General features: G+C 40.8%; 1 protein-coding gene across 1 annotated transcript in view; it reads left to right on the top strand.

Annotated features, from left to right (window-relative positions):
• Positions 1-16763, top strand: part of LOC140200307 (progesterone receptor-like) — a 326010-nt gene that overhangs the window by 145844 nt on the left and 163403 nt on the right. The window lies entirely within an intron of this gene.

Below are 16763 nucleotides of genomic sequence, written 5' to 3'. Positions count from 1 at the left end.
CATGATATGGGCAAAATTCATTTTGGCTGGTTTCATTGGATCAGTTAAACTCCTAAGCAAACTGTATGTTTTTCCACTCATTGCACTCAGCAACAGAGGCACTCCTTTTTCATGGCTAATTCATTTAGAACCATAGAACCATAGAAACTACAGCACAGAAACAGGCCCTTTGGCCCTTCTTGGCTGTGCCGAACCATTTTCTGCCTAGTCCCAGTGACCTGCACATGGACCATATCCCTCCATACACCTCCCATCCATGTATCTGTCCAATTTATTCTTGAATGTTAAAAAAGAACCCGCATTTACCACCTCATCTGGCAGCTCATTCCATACTCCCACCACTCTCTGTGTGAAGAAGCCCCTCCTAATGTTCCCTTTAAACTTTTCCCCCCTCACCCTTAACCCATGTCCTCTGGTTTTTTTCTCCCCTTGCCTCAGTGGAAAAAGCCTGCTTGCATTCACTCTATCTATACCCATCATAATTTTATATATCTCTATCAAATCTCCCCTCATTCTTCTACGCTCCAGGGAATAAAGTCCTAACCTATTCAACCTTTCTCTGTAACTGAGTTTCTCAAGTCCCGGCAACATCCTTGTAAACCTTCTCTGCACTCTTTCAACCTTATTTATATCCTTCCTGTAATTTGGTGACCAAAACTGAACACAATACTCCAGATTTGGCCTCACCAATGCCTTATACAACCTCATCATAACATTCCAGCTCTTATACTCAATACTTGGATTACTAAAGGCCAATGTACCAAAAGCTCTCTTTACGACCCTATCTACCTGTGACGACACTTTTAGGGAATTTTGTATCTGTATTCCCAGATCCCTCTGTTCCACTGCACTCCTCAGTGCCTTACCATTAACCCTGTATGTTCTGCGTTGGTTTGTCCTTCCAACGTGCAATACCTCACACTTGTCAGTATTAAGCTCCATCTGCCATTTTTCAGCCCATTTTTCCAGCTGGTCCAAGTCCCTCTGCAGGCTCTGAAAACCTTCCTCATTGTCTACTACACCTCCAATCTTTGTATCATCAGCAAACTTGCTGATCCAATTTACCACATTATCATCCAGATCATTGATATAGATGACAAATAACAATGGACCCAGCACTGATCCCTGTGGCACACCACTAGTCACAGGCCTCCACTCAGAGAAGCAATTCTCTACCACCACTCTCTGGCTTCTTCCATCGAGCCAATGTCTAATCCAATTTACCACCTCTCCATGTATACCTAGCGACTGAATTTTCCTAACTAACCTCCCATGCGGGACCTTGTCAAAGGCCTTACTGAAGTCCATGTAGACAATATCCACTGCCTTCCCTTCATCCACTTTCCTGGTAACCTCCTCGAAAAACTCCAACAGATTGGTCAAACATGACCTACCATGCACAAAGCCATGTTGACTCTCCCTAATAAGCCCCTGTCTATCCAAATGCTTGTAGATTCTGTCTCTTAGTACTCCCTCCAATAACTTACCTACTACTGACATTAAACTCACCGGCCTATAATTTCCCGGATTACTTTTTGATCCTTTTTTTTATCTACGGAAAAACATGAGCCACTCTCCAATCCTCCGGCACTTCACCTGTAGACAGCGACATTTTAAATATTTCTGCTAGGGCCCCCCAATTTCAACACTGGTCTCCTTCAAGGTCCAAGGGAACACTCTGTCAGGTCCCGGGGATTTATCCACTTTAATTTTCCTCAAGACAGCAAGCACCTCCTCCTTTTCAATCTGTACAGTTTCCATGGTCTCACTACTTGATTCCCTCAATTCCATAGATTTCATGCCAGCTTCCTTAGTAAATACAGACGCAAAAAACCTATTTAAGATCTCCCCCATTTCCTTTGGTTCCGCACAAAGCCAACCACTCTGATCTTCAAGAGGACCAATTTTATCCCTTACAATCCTTTTGCTCTTAATATACTTGTAAAAGCCCTTTGGATTATCCTTCACTTTGACTGCCAAGGCAACCTCATGTCTTCTTTTAGCCCTCCTGATTTCTTTCTTAAGTATTTTCTTGCACTTCTTATACTCTTCAAGCACCTGATTTACCCCCTGTTTCCTATACATTTCATACAACTCCCTCTTCTTTTTTATCAGAGTTGAAATATCCCTTGAGAACCAAGGTTCCTGATTCTTATTCAATTTGCCTTTAATCCTGACAGGAACATACAAACTCTGCACTCTCAAAATTTCTCCTTTGAAGGCTTCCCACCTACCAATCACATCTTTGCCAGAGAACAACCTGTCCCAATCCACTCTTTTTAGATCCCTTCTCATTTCTCAAGTTTGGCCTTCTTCCAGTTCAGAACTTCAACCCTTGGACCAGATCTATCCTTGTCCATGATCAAATTGAAACTAATGGTGTTATGATCACTGGAACCAAAGCGCTCCCCTGTACAGACTTCTGTCACTTGCCCTAATTCGTTACCTAACAGGAGATCCAATATTGCATCCCCTCTAGTTGGTCCCTCTATATATTGATTTAGAAAACGTTCCGGAACACATTTTACAAACTCTAAACCATCTAGACCCCTAACAGTATGGGGGTCCCAATCAATGTATGGAAAATTAAAATCCCCTACCACCACAACTTTATGTTTCCTGCAGTTGCCTGCTATCTCTCTGCGGATTTGCTTAAAGATATTGCTGAACTTTTTCAGTGTACATCATTCAGCAACCAAACGCATATATCTTTCCAATGTAGCCAGCCATTTATTTTTTTGTTATATTTATTATTATGACCAAGTACTCACTGTTTATAAATCCATGGATGTACTCATTGTGCCATTTTCTGCTTTTTTTTTAATTCAAATGTCTCTCTCCGCTTCCCAACAAAAAACATACTATGCTTCAACAGGTTGGTTGCCACCTTGGGTTCATTTTAGAAATTTCTCATCACCACTATTATATTTTGTAAAACTAATCAAAACAAAAACACAAGAGCCGGGATACTTGCCTACTTAATTTCTTTTCCTTTTTTTCAGTAAGGTGCTCACATATGATGTGGTGGCGTAATGATGCTTGCCATTCACATACTTCTTACATACAGTGCTGCTAAAAAGTATGTAAACCCTGTAGATTTTTCTCTATTGTGTAAATATGACCTAAAATTTGCTAAGATCTTCATGTAAGTCCTGAAACTAGATGAAGAGAACCCAATTAAATAAATAGCACAAAAACATTATACTTGTTCATTTATTTATTGAGAAAAATAATCCAATATTACATGTATTTGTTGGAAAAAGTATGTGAACCTCTGGGTGAATGCCTTCTATAAAAGCTATTTGGAGTCAGGTGTTCCAATCAATGCAATGAGATAGGAGGTGTCGGTTGTGAAGGTGCCCTGCCCTATAAATAGATACACAAAGTCAGGTTACTGACAGAGCCTGTTCCTCTCAAGAAACATCTGTTCATGTGCACCATACCTCAATCAAAACAGCTTTCAGAGAACCTTGGGAGAAGAATTGTAGAGATACATCAAGCAGGAAAAAGCATTTCTAAAGACCCAAGTGTTCATCAGTCCACAGGAAGAGAAATTGTCTACGAATGGAGGAAACTCAGTATTGTTGCTACTCTCCTTAGAAGTGGGCATCCTGCAAGGATCACACCAAGAGCACAAAATGCCATGCTGAGGGAGGTGTAAAAGAACCCAAGGGTACAGCAAAAGCCTTGCAGAAATCTCTAGAACTTTCTAAGATCTCTGTTTATGTGTACACTATAAGAAAAGCACTGAACAAGAATGGTGTTCATGGAAGGACACCATGGATGAAACCACTGCTCTCTTAAAAGAACATTGCTGCACATCTTAAGTTTGCAAAAGACCACCTGAATGTTCTACAATGCTTCTGCAACAATGTTTCATAGACTGATGAGATAAAGGTTGTTCTTGTTGGCAGAAAAGCACATTGCTATGTTTGGAGGAAAAAGGGTACTGCACACCAATACCAAAACCTCATCCCAACAGTGAGGCATGGTGAAGGAGCATCATGGTTTGTAGCTGCATTGCTGCCTCAGGGCCTGGACAGCTTGCAATCATTGAGGGAACAATGAATTTAAAATTGTATCAAGACATTTTACAGGAGAATATTAAGGTAGCAGTCTGTCACCTTAAGGTTGGATGATGCAACAAGACAATGATCTGAAAGACAAGAGTAAATCAACAACAAAATGGTTTAAAAAGAAGAAAATTCGTCTTTTGGAATGGCCAAGTAAATATGCTGACCTTAACCCTATAGAAATGTTATGGAAGGACCTGAAGCAAGCAGTTCATGCGAGGAAGCCCACCAACATTTCAGAGTTGAAGCAGTTTCAGAAACATACCAAAATCTACAGCACATTACAGGTCCTTTGGCCCACAGTGTTGTGCCAACCATGTAACCTACTCCAGAAGCTGCCTAGAATTTCCCTACCACATGGTCCTCTATTTCTCTAAGCTCCATGTACCTATATAAGAGTCTCTTAAAAAACCCCATTGTATCTGCCTCGACCACCTTCACTGGCAGTTCATTCCACACATCCACCACTCGCTGTGTGAAAAACTTACCTCTGACAACCCCCTTGTACCTACTTCCAAGCACCTAGGAAAAAGCCTCTGGTGATCCAAGCGATCTATGCATCTCATCTTCTTATACACTTCTATCAGGTTACCTCTCATCCTCCGTCACTCCAAGGAGAAAAGGCCAAGTTCACTCAACTATTCTCATAAGGCAGGGGTCCCCAACCTTTTTTGCATCGCGGACCGGTTTAATATTGCCAATATTCTTGAGGACCGGCCGACTGGGGGTGGGGGGGTGTGTTCAAGTAGGGTTAAACTCATCTCAACATGTCTTTTACAGTTAGGGTTGCCAATTTTCTCACTGCCAAATAAGGGACAAAAGTAGCAGTCAAATCCTGACAAAGGGTCCCGGCCCGAAACGTCGATTGTACCTCTTCCTATAGATGCTGCCTGGCCTGCTGCGTTCACCAGCGTTTTTTGTGTGTGTTGACGAGACACTTGTGTTTACCCCGAGAAAGACTACCATGACTATGAAGCCTTGTGCAAGCCTTGTGTGCGCATGCGTGACATTTGCATATATGACGTGCCGATTTTTTTTCCCACAAATCGGCTTTGGCTTAATCTTCCTGACTACACCGTACATACATTATTTCTACTTTATATAGGCTGTGTACTTATCATATCATTCCTGCTTTTACTACATATTAGAGTTATTTTAGGTTTTATGTGTTATTTGGTATGATTTGGTAGGTTATTTTTTGGGTCTGGGAAGGTTCAAAAATTTTTCCCATATAAATGAATGGTAATTGCTTCTTTGCTTTATGCCATTTCGGCACGAAAGGTTTCATAGGAACGCTCTACCTTAGTGGGGGATATACGGGACAAGGGCGGTCCCATATGGGACAAACCAATTTAGCCCAATATAAGGGATGTCCCGGCAAATACGGAACAGTTGGCAACCCTATGTTCAAGTTCAACAGTGTGCAACAGGGAATGAGGAAAGGTGCAGCTGACTCATATGGTTTCCTCAGGGCCTGGTAGCACATGCTTTGCGGCTCGGTACCAGTCTGTGGCCCAAAAGTTGGGGACCGCTGTCATAAGGTATGTTCTCCAATCCAGGCAACATCCTTGCAAATCTCCTCTGAATTCTCTCTATAGTATCCATATCCTTTCTGTAGTGAGGTGACCAAATATAAATACAGTACTCCAATTGGGTTCTGATCAAGGTCTTATATAGTTTTGTAAGGAGAAATAGCCTAAAGTTCCTTCAAGCTGATGTGCAAGACTGATCAACAGTTACCAGAAATATCTGGTTGAAGTTAACGCTGTACAAGGGGGTCACACCAGTACTGAAAGCAACAAATGTATTTTTCCAACAAATACATGTAATATTGGATCATTTTTCTTGATGAATAAATGAACATGCATAACCTTTTTTGTGTCTATTTATTTAATCGGGTTCTCTTTATCTAGTTTTAGGACTTATGTGAGGATCTGATCACATTTTAGGTCATATTTATGCAGAAATAGAGAAAATTCTACAGGGTTCACAAACTTTCTAGAACCACTGTATAAACCCAATGTCAATTTGTAAAGAAACAAAGAATGCTTAATCAAACAATTTACTTAACAATATTACTCAAATATTACTGAACTATTGAATATACTACAATCATTATCTTGGATTTTGTTTGAACTATTATCTTTCTTAAGCTTTGGACTGTTCTGTTTGGCCATAGACCTCCTGATGATATGCATCAGTCAACCTTGGGGCCACAGAAATGCAGACAATGCAACTAAATTTGAAATATTCTGTGTACCAATGAATCATTAGTAACCTATAATGTAGAGGTAAGCCAGTTATTCTTAGCTGTAACAACCAAACCAAAACTGCTGATGCTGGAAATCCAAGATAAAAGTAAAGTGCTAGAAAAACTCAGCATGTCAGGTAGCAGCTGTGGAAAGAGAAGCATGATTAATGCATCAGCTCATGTAGGGTTATTTCCTGCTTTTTTGTCATTAATCCTGGTACTGTATTCAGCCATTCTGTAAAGGAGGCCATATCAATTAAAATGATGCTTGTTCAGTTTTCTTAATGAGGAGCAAATTTTTCCTTGAACTAGCCACTCAACCCTTAATAGTAACTCTAAGAAAGTAATGGCTAGAAGTTAATCACTGGCAAAATAAACATAGCAGCGAAGCTTTGAAACTCTCTCCACAACCTGAGAACTGAAATGGACAAACTGTTGTTATATAAGGATTTCAGGACGAGGCTGGATTGATGATAAAGATCCGTCGTTATCTAACTGATTTGATAGATCAAGCTCAAAATGGTGAATGACCAACTCCTTCCCTGTGTTTCCGAGAATCATCCCTCTGAAGCTCATGGATGATCAATTAACCTGGAGTAGCACTTAGCAGCATTCTCATCAGGACTGCAGAGAAATCTCTCCCCCTTGAGCCAAGAATGGAGCAAGTTGAATCAGCACAGACATCCCACCTCTCCCGGAAGTTCCGGGAGACTCCCGCATATTAATAGTGGCTCCTTGATGCCCGCAAATTATATACAATATCACGGAAATCAATTTTTTTGAGAGTGAGCGTGAGAGCGAGAGAGAGAAAGCAAGAGAGAGCGCGAGAGCGACCATGCGCGTGCACATGCCATGGCAAAGTGTTCCAAAAAAAGAAAATATAAAAAGTACGTCACCCCAGATTACCCTAAAGCAGACATCCCACCCTGCAAAAACTCATTTCAGGGAGGTAGCACCATCAATTTGCGGGAGACTTCCGGGAGAGGTGGGATGTTTTCAATAGAGTAGCCCCTCAGCAGCTAGCCAGCTAGTTTAAATAACGTTAGCTATGCTAATGAATGAATGACACCTGATAAACTCACCTCAACACGTCTTTTACAGTCTTAACCCACCATGGGCAATAGAAAAGTCACTGTTGCAAACAGTGCAGCGAGCAACACTGTCATTATTTTGACCCCTATTAGGCAGGGGTACACTTTAGGGTAGTCTGGGGTGACGTACCTTTTATATTTTCTTTTTTTGGAAAACTCTGCCACGGCGCACTCTTGCTCGCTCTCTCTCTCGCGCTCGCTCTCACTTGCTTTCTCTCTCGCGCTCTCTCTCTCTCGTGGTCGCTCTTGCGCTTTCTCTTGCTTTCTCTCTTGCTTTCTCTCGCTCGCTCGCTCTCAAAAAATTGATTTCCATGATATTGTATATAATTTGTGGACATCAGGGAGCACTATTAATATGCGGGAGACTCCGGGAACTTCCGGGAGAGGTGGGATGTCTGCTAAAGTGTACCCCTGCCTAATAGGGGTCAAAAATAATGACAGTGTTGCTCACTGCACTGTTTGCAACAGTGACTTTTCTATTGCCCATGGTGGGTTAAGACTGTAAAAGACATGTTGAGGTGATTTTAACAGGTGTCATTCGTTCATTAGCATAGCTAACGTTATTTAAACTAGCTGGTTGGCTGCACAGGAGCTACCCTATTCCAGACATCCCACCTCTCCCGGAAGTTCCAGGAGTCTCCCGCAAATTGATGGTGCTACCTCCCTGAAATGAGTTTTTGCAGGGTGGGATGTCTGTCAGCATAACCATTATTATTTAGGGCCTTGCTTTCCTTATATATGTCAGAACATTCCACGTAACAAATTAGTTTGCCGCATAATTCACAGTGCAGCCACAATGCTGCAGAGAACAGAAGAGTGCAGTTATGTGAATTTTGCAAAATACAGTATGCAATGGCTTCAGTATGTGAATGTGCTTTGAAATTGATTTAATTACAACGAGAATAAATTCAACATATTTGATTCCTAATCAAGCATTTATCTAAGGGGGATGACTGGATGAATTTAATACCAATTTGTTTTAAAATGTATAGTTGAATCCTTGTACTTTTCTTCCAAATATTCAATGCAAATTTTCAACTGCCTGTGTGCAGAGAATTGTAAAATTTATATTTGCAGTGCCTTTATTTTGAAAGAATAATGCCTTCATTGTTTCAGACTAATTATAGAAGTTTGCAGTTGTTTCAATCACAGAGAATTCTGCAACATTACTTGTTTTTACAGTACTGTTGTTTGCTTATCAGACAACATAGTAACTGTTGTTGAAAACAGCTTAGCAACAAAATGAACAAAGCTGCCTTCTGCAACTGTCATTCTAAAATTCATTCCTGGTTTGTTTCAAGTGGAAGATTTGGCTAAATATTTGTTAATAATTAGCTCTGGCCTGGATTTCTCTGAGAAATCAGAAGCATGAAACTCCATTGGCATTTCCATTGAGCCCTGGATAATGGACTACCTGACTGGCAGACCACAGCCCATGCAGCTTCAGAGCTGTGTATCAGACATGGCTATAAGCAGCTTAGTGGCCACACAGGGGACTGTATTGACTCCTGTCTTGTTTACCCTGTGCACCTCAGACTTTAGATACAACACTGAGTCATGTCATCTGCAAAAGTTCTCAGATGACTCAGCAATAGTAGGGTATATGAAGGGAGGACGGGAGGATGAATACAGGGCCCTGGTGGAGGACTTGTTTAAATGGTGCAAGCTGAATCATCTGCCACTCAAAATCAGTAAGACAAAGGAGATAGTGATGGAGTTTAGGAAGACTAAGCCCACATTTCTCCCTGTTACTATTGATGGTGAGGGCGTAGATGTGGTGAGCACGTACAAACACCTGGCTCTGTACAAGAAGGGCCAGAGTCGCCTCTAGTTCCTGAGGAGATGGAGGTCCTTTGGAGTATGCAGGCCTCCCTTTCACATGTTCTACCAGTCTGTTGTTGCCTGCTCAGTCTTCTATGTGGTGGTGTGATGGGGCAATGGCATCAACACGGGTGATGCCAACAGGCTCAATAAACCAATTAGAAAGGCTGGCTCTGCTATAGGAGTCAAACTGGACACACTGGAGGCTGTGGTAGAACAAAGGACCCTTCGGAAAATCCTGGCAATTTTGGACAATGTTTCTCACCCTCTGTATGCCACCTTGGCTGAACAGAGGAGCACTTTTAATAATAGACTAAGACAACTGTGCTGCTCCAAAGAGTGCTATGTGAGGTCATTCTTATCCTTGGCCAATGAGCTCTATAATGAGTCAACCTATAGCCAGGGGAGTGATGACCTCCTCCTGTTAGATTGTTTGAGGTAACATATCTTTTTATCCTTTCTTGCTTCTCTTCTAATATTTGTATACTTGTATATCTGTGCTCTTGTGATGCCATGGTGAATCTGTAATTTCCTTTGGGATCAATAAAATATCTATCTATCTTTATGATCTCAAATTCAGCATAAAATTTAGTCTTAAGTCAGGAATTTGTCTGACTTGCTTGACGAAAATGAAACCAGGTGTGGCTATTGCAGTTCAGAAAGCTGTCACAACCTGAGGATCTTGGTTTTAAGGGGATGGAGACAAACCAAGAGCACAGGCAGAGGAAACAAGTAGACAGTAGTGAAGCAGCAAGGTATCTGATCTATCGAAGACACTACATTTTGATGATGTTGGAAAACATAAGGTCAAGGAAATTAAGGAAATTTGGAACACGCATAAACATCTCCCAATGAGGGTGACACCATCCATGGAGTATCTAATATGCACAAGTGAACAGCATCCAATGATTAACTGTCCTACCAACCAGCAGAACCACACACATTACTCTTCAAACATTTTCTTTCTCCTTCTTTAACTCTTAATTAGTGATGAGATGAAATGCTGCAGAACCTGTACTTAAAACAAAGGCCATCATGCAATGCTTGAAGACCCCTCATGTAACATCTGATTTTGAATATATTCTTGCTTCTTTATTCCCAGATTATTTTGTTTTCTCGCAAAGTGAAAGGTCCTCCTTAATTAACAGCACCTAAAAAGCTAATGCTATATAAAGGACAACAATGAGCTGTCTCAACTGAAAGGAAACGATCAAAACTCACAACCACTACAACTTGTTTGACATAGTGTCTTTAACTTAGTAAAAAGACTGAAGGAAGTTCATGAGAACTTTATTAAGCAAAGACTTAAAATATTCCTCATAAAATACAAGAGCAAACAATTAAAAGCTGGCACAAAACTAAACAGCAATGACAAAAGAAGCAGGTAGAGACACGGTCAAGGTAAAGCTCAGAGTCTGGTCAGCTGATGGCTGACCACTAATGACAGAGCAATAACTAAAGCTGGGGAACTAGTAAGGCAGAGGAAAAATGAAATGGTGACTGGAAGGAAAGATCAAAAAGGGGAGAGACAAAAAATGTGACTGAAGAGAGAAGTATGGAAATAGAAGTAATAGGTTTACCTGAGCAGCCAAGATGGCCATGGGTAAAATTTCAGACAAGAATCTGGTTACTTAAATTTTATTGGGAAAAAGGCATCCTTGAAGTGATTGGTACCTCAAAAGCAAATAAAATAGGAGAGAGGAGAAAGGTTGCAGTCTTATAATTTTGATTTGGATGAAACTGGAATCAAACTGAGCATTAGAAAACAGTTTCTCAAACTCAGAGATGTGTCAGGAGAAATTTGAAGAGTATAATACCCAGAGGATATGATGGTGTGATTAAAAATCCCAGAACTTTACTGAACGACTTGTAAAAGCAGACACATTTGATGTTAAAGATGGTGATCTAGGAAATGTAACATCTAGTTGGTCATGATCTTTCAGGCCAACTAAACACATTTTCAACAACCACTACTGCTGTACGTATTAGTCCACAAACTTAAGTGTACATGCATGAACTGACAGAAGAAGTGAAGTACTGGGAGGGGACTTTCAACTTGCTGTCACATATCACATTAATGATACTTTAAGCCTGAATATGGCAAGAAGATTTTGTGAAGACAATCAGTACATTTCAGGAGGTTGGTATATAAGGAAATATTTACAAAGGTTTGTCAGCATTCATTTTGTGAAATGTCAACGGGATTTGAATCACTTTCAGACAAGGCCTTGAACACCACTTGAATCCTATCTGTGGTATATTTAATATTTCAATAACATTTGAATATACATTGGTTGATTAAGCATACTTGTTCATTTCAATAATTCATTACAAGTTATATGTATAAATACATGAATTGCACATGTCATCACACTAAGATCATGTTATTTCAGCATATGCATATGTCGCTGAATTGAAGAGATTGAGCATTGTCAGTTAATGATGCACTGAGAGATTGTTTAGTTTGTGGAAACTTTAAAGAAAGTATTCAAAAGCAGCTCCTAACTGGAACACAACTCACATTTTAAAGAACAGTTGAAATCACTGTCTCAATGGAAACTGAAGACAGAGTCACAATTGAATTGCAGTCAAAAATGAAAATGAGTGTGAACAAAATTGCAATGTCAAAACCAAAACTGGCCTGGCCGAACAAGTTGTATTAACATTGTAGCAGGACTCATATACACCAGATTAATGCAGGTTTAAAGGTGAAACTTACAGAAAATGCAACAAAATGTTTATGAAAATTCTGATTACGATGAGAGTGATGCAGCCATACATGAGCCTGCTTAACAAAATGAAATCCTATAGTGTGACAGTAAAGATACTGTACTAGATAAAGAAATGGATGACAGGCTGGAGGTAGCGAGTGGGGCCTTTTCTGGTTGGCTGCCTGTGACTAGTGGTGTTCCTCGGGGGGGTCAGTATTGGGGCTGCTACTTTTCACATTGTTTGTCAATGATTTGGATAATGGAATTGATGGCTTTGTGGCAAAGTTTGTGGATGATAACAAAGATAGGTGAAAGGGTAGGTAGTGCTGAGGAAGCAATGCGATTGCAGCGGGACTTAGACAAATTGGAAGAATGGGCAGAAAAGTGGCAGATGGAATACAGTGTTGGGAAATGTATGATAATGCATTTTGGAAAATGGAACAATAGTGTGGACTATTATCTAAATGGGGAGAAGATTCAAACATCAGAGGTACAGAGGGACTTAGGAATCCTTGTGCAAACATAGAACATAGAATAGTACAGCACAGTACAGGCCCTTCGGTCCACAATGTTGTGCTGACCCTCAAACCCTGCCTCCCATATAAGCCCCCACATTAAATTCCTCCATATACCTGTCTAGTAGTCTCTTAAACTTCACTAGTGTATCTGCCTCCACCACTGACTCAGGCAGTGCATTCCACGCACCAACCACTCTCTGAGTAAAAAACCTTCCTCTAATATCCCCCTTGAACTTCCCACCCCTTACCTTAAAGCCATGTCCTCTTGTATTGAGCAGTGGTGCCCTGGGGAAGAGGCGCTGGCTATCCACTCTATCTATTCCTCTTATTATCTTGTACACCTCTATCATGTCTCCTCTCATCCTCCTTCTCTCCAAAGAGTAAAGCCCTAGCTCCCTTAATCTCTGATCATAATGCATACTTTCTAAACCAGGCAGCATCCTGGTAAATCTCCTCTGTACCCTTTCCAATGCTTCCACATCCTTCCTATAGTGAGGTGACCAGAACTGGACACAGTACTCCAAGTGTGGCCTAACCAGAGTTTTATAGAGCTGCATCATTACATCGTGACTCTTAAACTCTATCCCTCGACTTATGAAAGCTAACACCCCATAAGCTTTCTTAACTACCCTATCCACCTGTGAGGCAACTTTCAGGGATCTGTGGACATGTATCCCGAGATCCCTCTGCTCCTCCACACTACCAAGTATCCTGCCATTTACTTTGTACTCTGCCTTGGAGTTTGTCCTTCCAAAGTGTACCACCTCACACTTCTCCGGGTTGAACTCCATCTGCCACTTCTCAGCCCACTTCTGCATCCTATCAATGTCTCTCTGCAATCTTTGACAATCCTCTACACTACCTACAACTCCCAGAAGGTTAATTTACAGGCTGAATCTGTAGTAAAGAAGGCAAATGCAATATTGGCATTTATTTCAAGGGGAATAGAAAATAAAAGCAAGGAGATAATAATGCTGAAGCTTTATAAGACACTAGACAGGCCACACTTGGAGCATTGTTAATAATTTTGATCCCATATCTCAGAAAGGATGTGTTGTTATTGGAGAGAGTCCAGAGAAGGATAACGAGGATAATTGCAGGAATGAAGGGGTTAACATATGAGGAACATTTGGCATCTTTGGACCTGTACTCATTGGAATTTAGAAGAATGCAAAGAGATCTCATTGAAACCTACCAAATTATGAAAGGACTAGATAAGGTAGATGTGGAAAGGATTATTCGTCTGGTGAAGGTATCGAGAACTAGAGGGCACAGCCTTAAAATTGAGGGGTGATCCTTAAGAACAAAGGTAAGGACAAAATGTTTTGGCCGGAGGGTAGTGAATCTGTGGAATGCTTTGCCACAGACTGCAGTGGAGGCCAAGTTCATGGATATACTTAAGGTGGAAGTTGATATTTTCCTGATTGGTTCAGGGCATCAAAGCATTTGGCGAGATGGCAGGTGTAGGGGTTCAGTGGAATCTGGGATCTACCATGATGGAATGACGGAGCAGACGTGATGGGCTGAATAGCCTAATTTTGCTCCTATGTCTTATGATCTTATTGTCTTATGGACTTGGTACCCTTCAGATTTTCAATGTGAAAACTAACAACAGGAAAGCAATATGGCTTAGGCCAGAAGTGAACGGCAAATTAATTAAAATGGAATTGGGCACTAGTTCAGCTGTGTCAGTCACTCCACAATGATGATGATGATGATGATGATAATAGATGATTATAGGTCAGCTGGTGGCACAGTGAGATCAGTGCCGGGCTCGAGAACAGTGGTTCCCAAGTTCGATCCAGTGATAGACCACCCCTGTATGTGCTCTCCGCGCCGGGTTGATATTGAGCTCACAACTTGGCCTCGTAAAATAATACCGCAAAATGTCTGTGCAAGGAGTGGCGCCCCACACAGCCTTTCGAACTGTGGCTTGTAAGGCATGAAAATGCCCAATGCTGGCCTCTCAGGTATGAGTCGACGTCATCATCATCATCTTCATCATCTCCACAAAATGAGTTTGAAAGGCATTTCAATGATACTGCACTGAAACCTGCAGATATATAACTAAGAACTTATACTCGAGAAAAGAAAACTCCTGTGGGAATGACATTCATAACAGTGAAATACAACAATGAACCGGTCACATTGAGCTTGGATGTGGTAAAAACAGGAGGACCAGCATTGTAGGGACATGATTGGCCAGAGACAACCAAAACATGACTGGAGATCCGTCCACTATTTGCATTCCATATCCCTTGCAATGAAGCCAACTAAAAGCAAATTAAGAAAAGTACCAGATGATGCCACAACTGCCTCCATGCCGAACACCATGAACCGCTACCCAACAGAGGACAAACAGGCATGAAGAGAGTTCAAGGAGCTTCAGGAAAGTTGAAAGCAGTTGACTTTTGTCAGCATAAAGAACCAGAATCTACTCTGCATGCATTACGATTATTGCATGAACTTCAAGTGGGAGATAAAACGCTGTTTGTGAAGTTAGATGCAAAGACCAAAGCCCACTGGGTGAATGGAAGGCCAAAAAGAAAGGAGTCAATGGAGATATGAAAACAGAGAATTTGTCAGATGATGTTGTGGATGCGAAATTCAAGAGGGGGGATCAGAGCATAAAGGAAGCAACAGAAGCATTAGACAGAGAATACTTCAATGAACCCTAAATGGACCTTCGCAAGATCAAGTTGCACAAACTACAAGAAGAAACGGGAAGAAAAAGAAGAAAGATGGCTACCACTGTCAGAGCCACTTCTGCAGTCTCAGAGTGAACTCCTCCAACCACCCCGGAGGAGGCCCCTCAACCTGAGATTGTTTCACAACCACAAGTCTCACCTGTCAACCAGAATGATCCCCCTTGTCAGGAAAGATGTTATTCCACAAGAGTAAGAAATCTTCTGCAATGATTAAATATTTAGGCCTGAATAGACCAAATTAAAACTTACTAAACTGTGGATGTCTGTACTGAGTAGTTGTATTATTATATAGTATACTGTGTATATAGTTGAGATGCATTCTGTATTGAGTTGCAATTCATAGCTAAGCTGGGAGGAATGTTGTGTATTTAATATTTCAATAATATTTGAGTAATCTCATATATATATTGGGTGATTAAGTATTCTTGTTCATTTCAATAATTCATTACGGAATATATGTATAAATATGTGAATTGCATACGTCATCACACTACCACATGATATGTGTGTGTTTCACTTAAAGTGAACATGAAGTTAGACTCGCATTTCAAACTCCTTTGAATTAATAAGTGTTTTGATGTGACACTGTCAGTGGCACCCCAGTACTGGGAGAAGCTTTCCTACTCAATACAGTTCTAGGCCTGCTGTCTGCTTCATTGAATTTTGTAACTCCATTACTACTTTAGTGGCACAGATAACACTACCAGCCAGAGTTGAAAATCTAGCCAGTGAATCTTTTGATAGAAGTGAAAAGGGAACACAATATTTTTTTTTAATGATGCATTGTACTGCTGTTGGTCGGTTTCATTGAGATTGCTGGAAATGACCAGACTGGTTGCTACCAATGAAACTAAATAAAGAGTTATAACCCTGATAGTTGGAACATGTAGGTCTGATACAATAACTCACATAACTTACTGCTGCTTGAAAAGATTCCATTTTTCATAAAGCAGATTCAATGTCAATATCTGTCCAGTTGCATAGAGTGTGGTTCACCTGCCCAACAGAAAACTCAACTAATTTCCACCCCAGGTGACCCACCGGGTGGGGATATGCGGTCAGTGCTGAGCAACCTTACCTCACTGCTCAGCTCTAAAGTAGTCTGGACTTACCTTGAGCAATGACATATCTGCCACTTCATAAATATTCTAAATCATTGAAATGATTAAATACTTACTAGAAATTCTTTTTAAATAAAACTATAAACACACCTGCAGCATTTGAAAATACGAATATTTATCAAGAAGCAAATTAGCTAATACTAACCTTAGAAGCTTAAAGTTAATGCCAGCCATAGCAATGAGTGGAGCAACACTCCATGAACTTGGGACAGGTTGTTCATCCATGTCTTTTACCAACGATGGAATAAATTGTTCCCCGTTCACGCTCTCTCCCTGAATTCCCCATGGATGCATTCATTGCTGAGCCATCAGGAAAACAATCATGAACACCTCCCTGCAACCTCGGAACTTGCACTTTGGAGCAGATATTTAACTTGCTGACGATGAAGTGACGCAATGTTAGCAGTTATGTGGGTAAATATTGATACTTTCCTCGGAGTCCAGGTCCATAGATTCAGAATGATCTGCC

This window comes from Mobula birostris, chromosome 7, assembly GCF_030028105.1.
Source record: "Mobula birostris isolate sMobBir1 chromosome 7, sMobBir1.hap1, whole genome shotgun sequence".
Classification (NCBI taxonomy): domain Eukaryota; kingdom Metazoa; phylum Chordata; class Chondrichthyes; order Myliobatiformes; family Myliobatidae; genus Mobula; species Mobula birostris.
The sequence above is the reverse complement of the archived record's forward strand: the minus strand, read 5'-3'. Positions and strand labels throughout refer to the sequence as shown.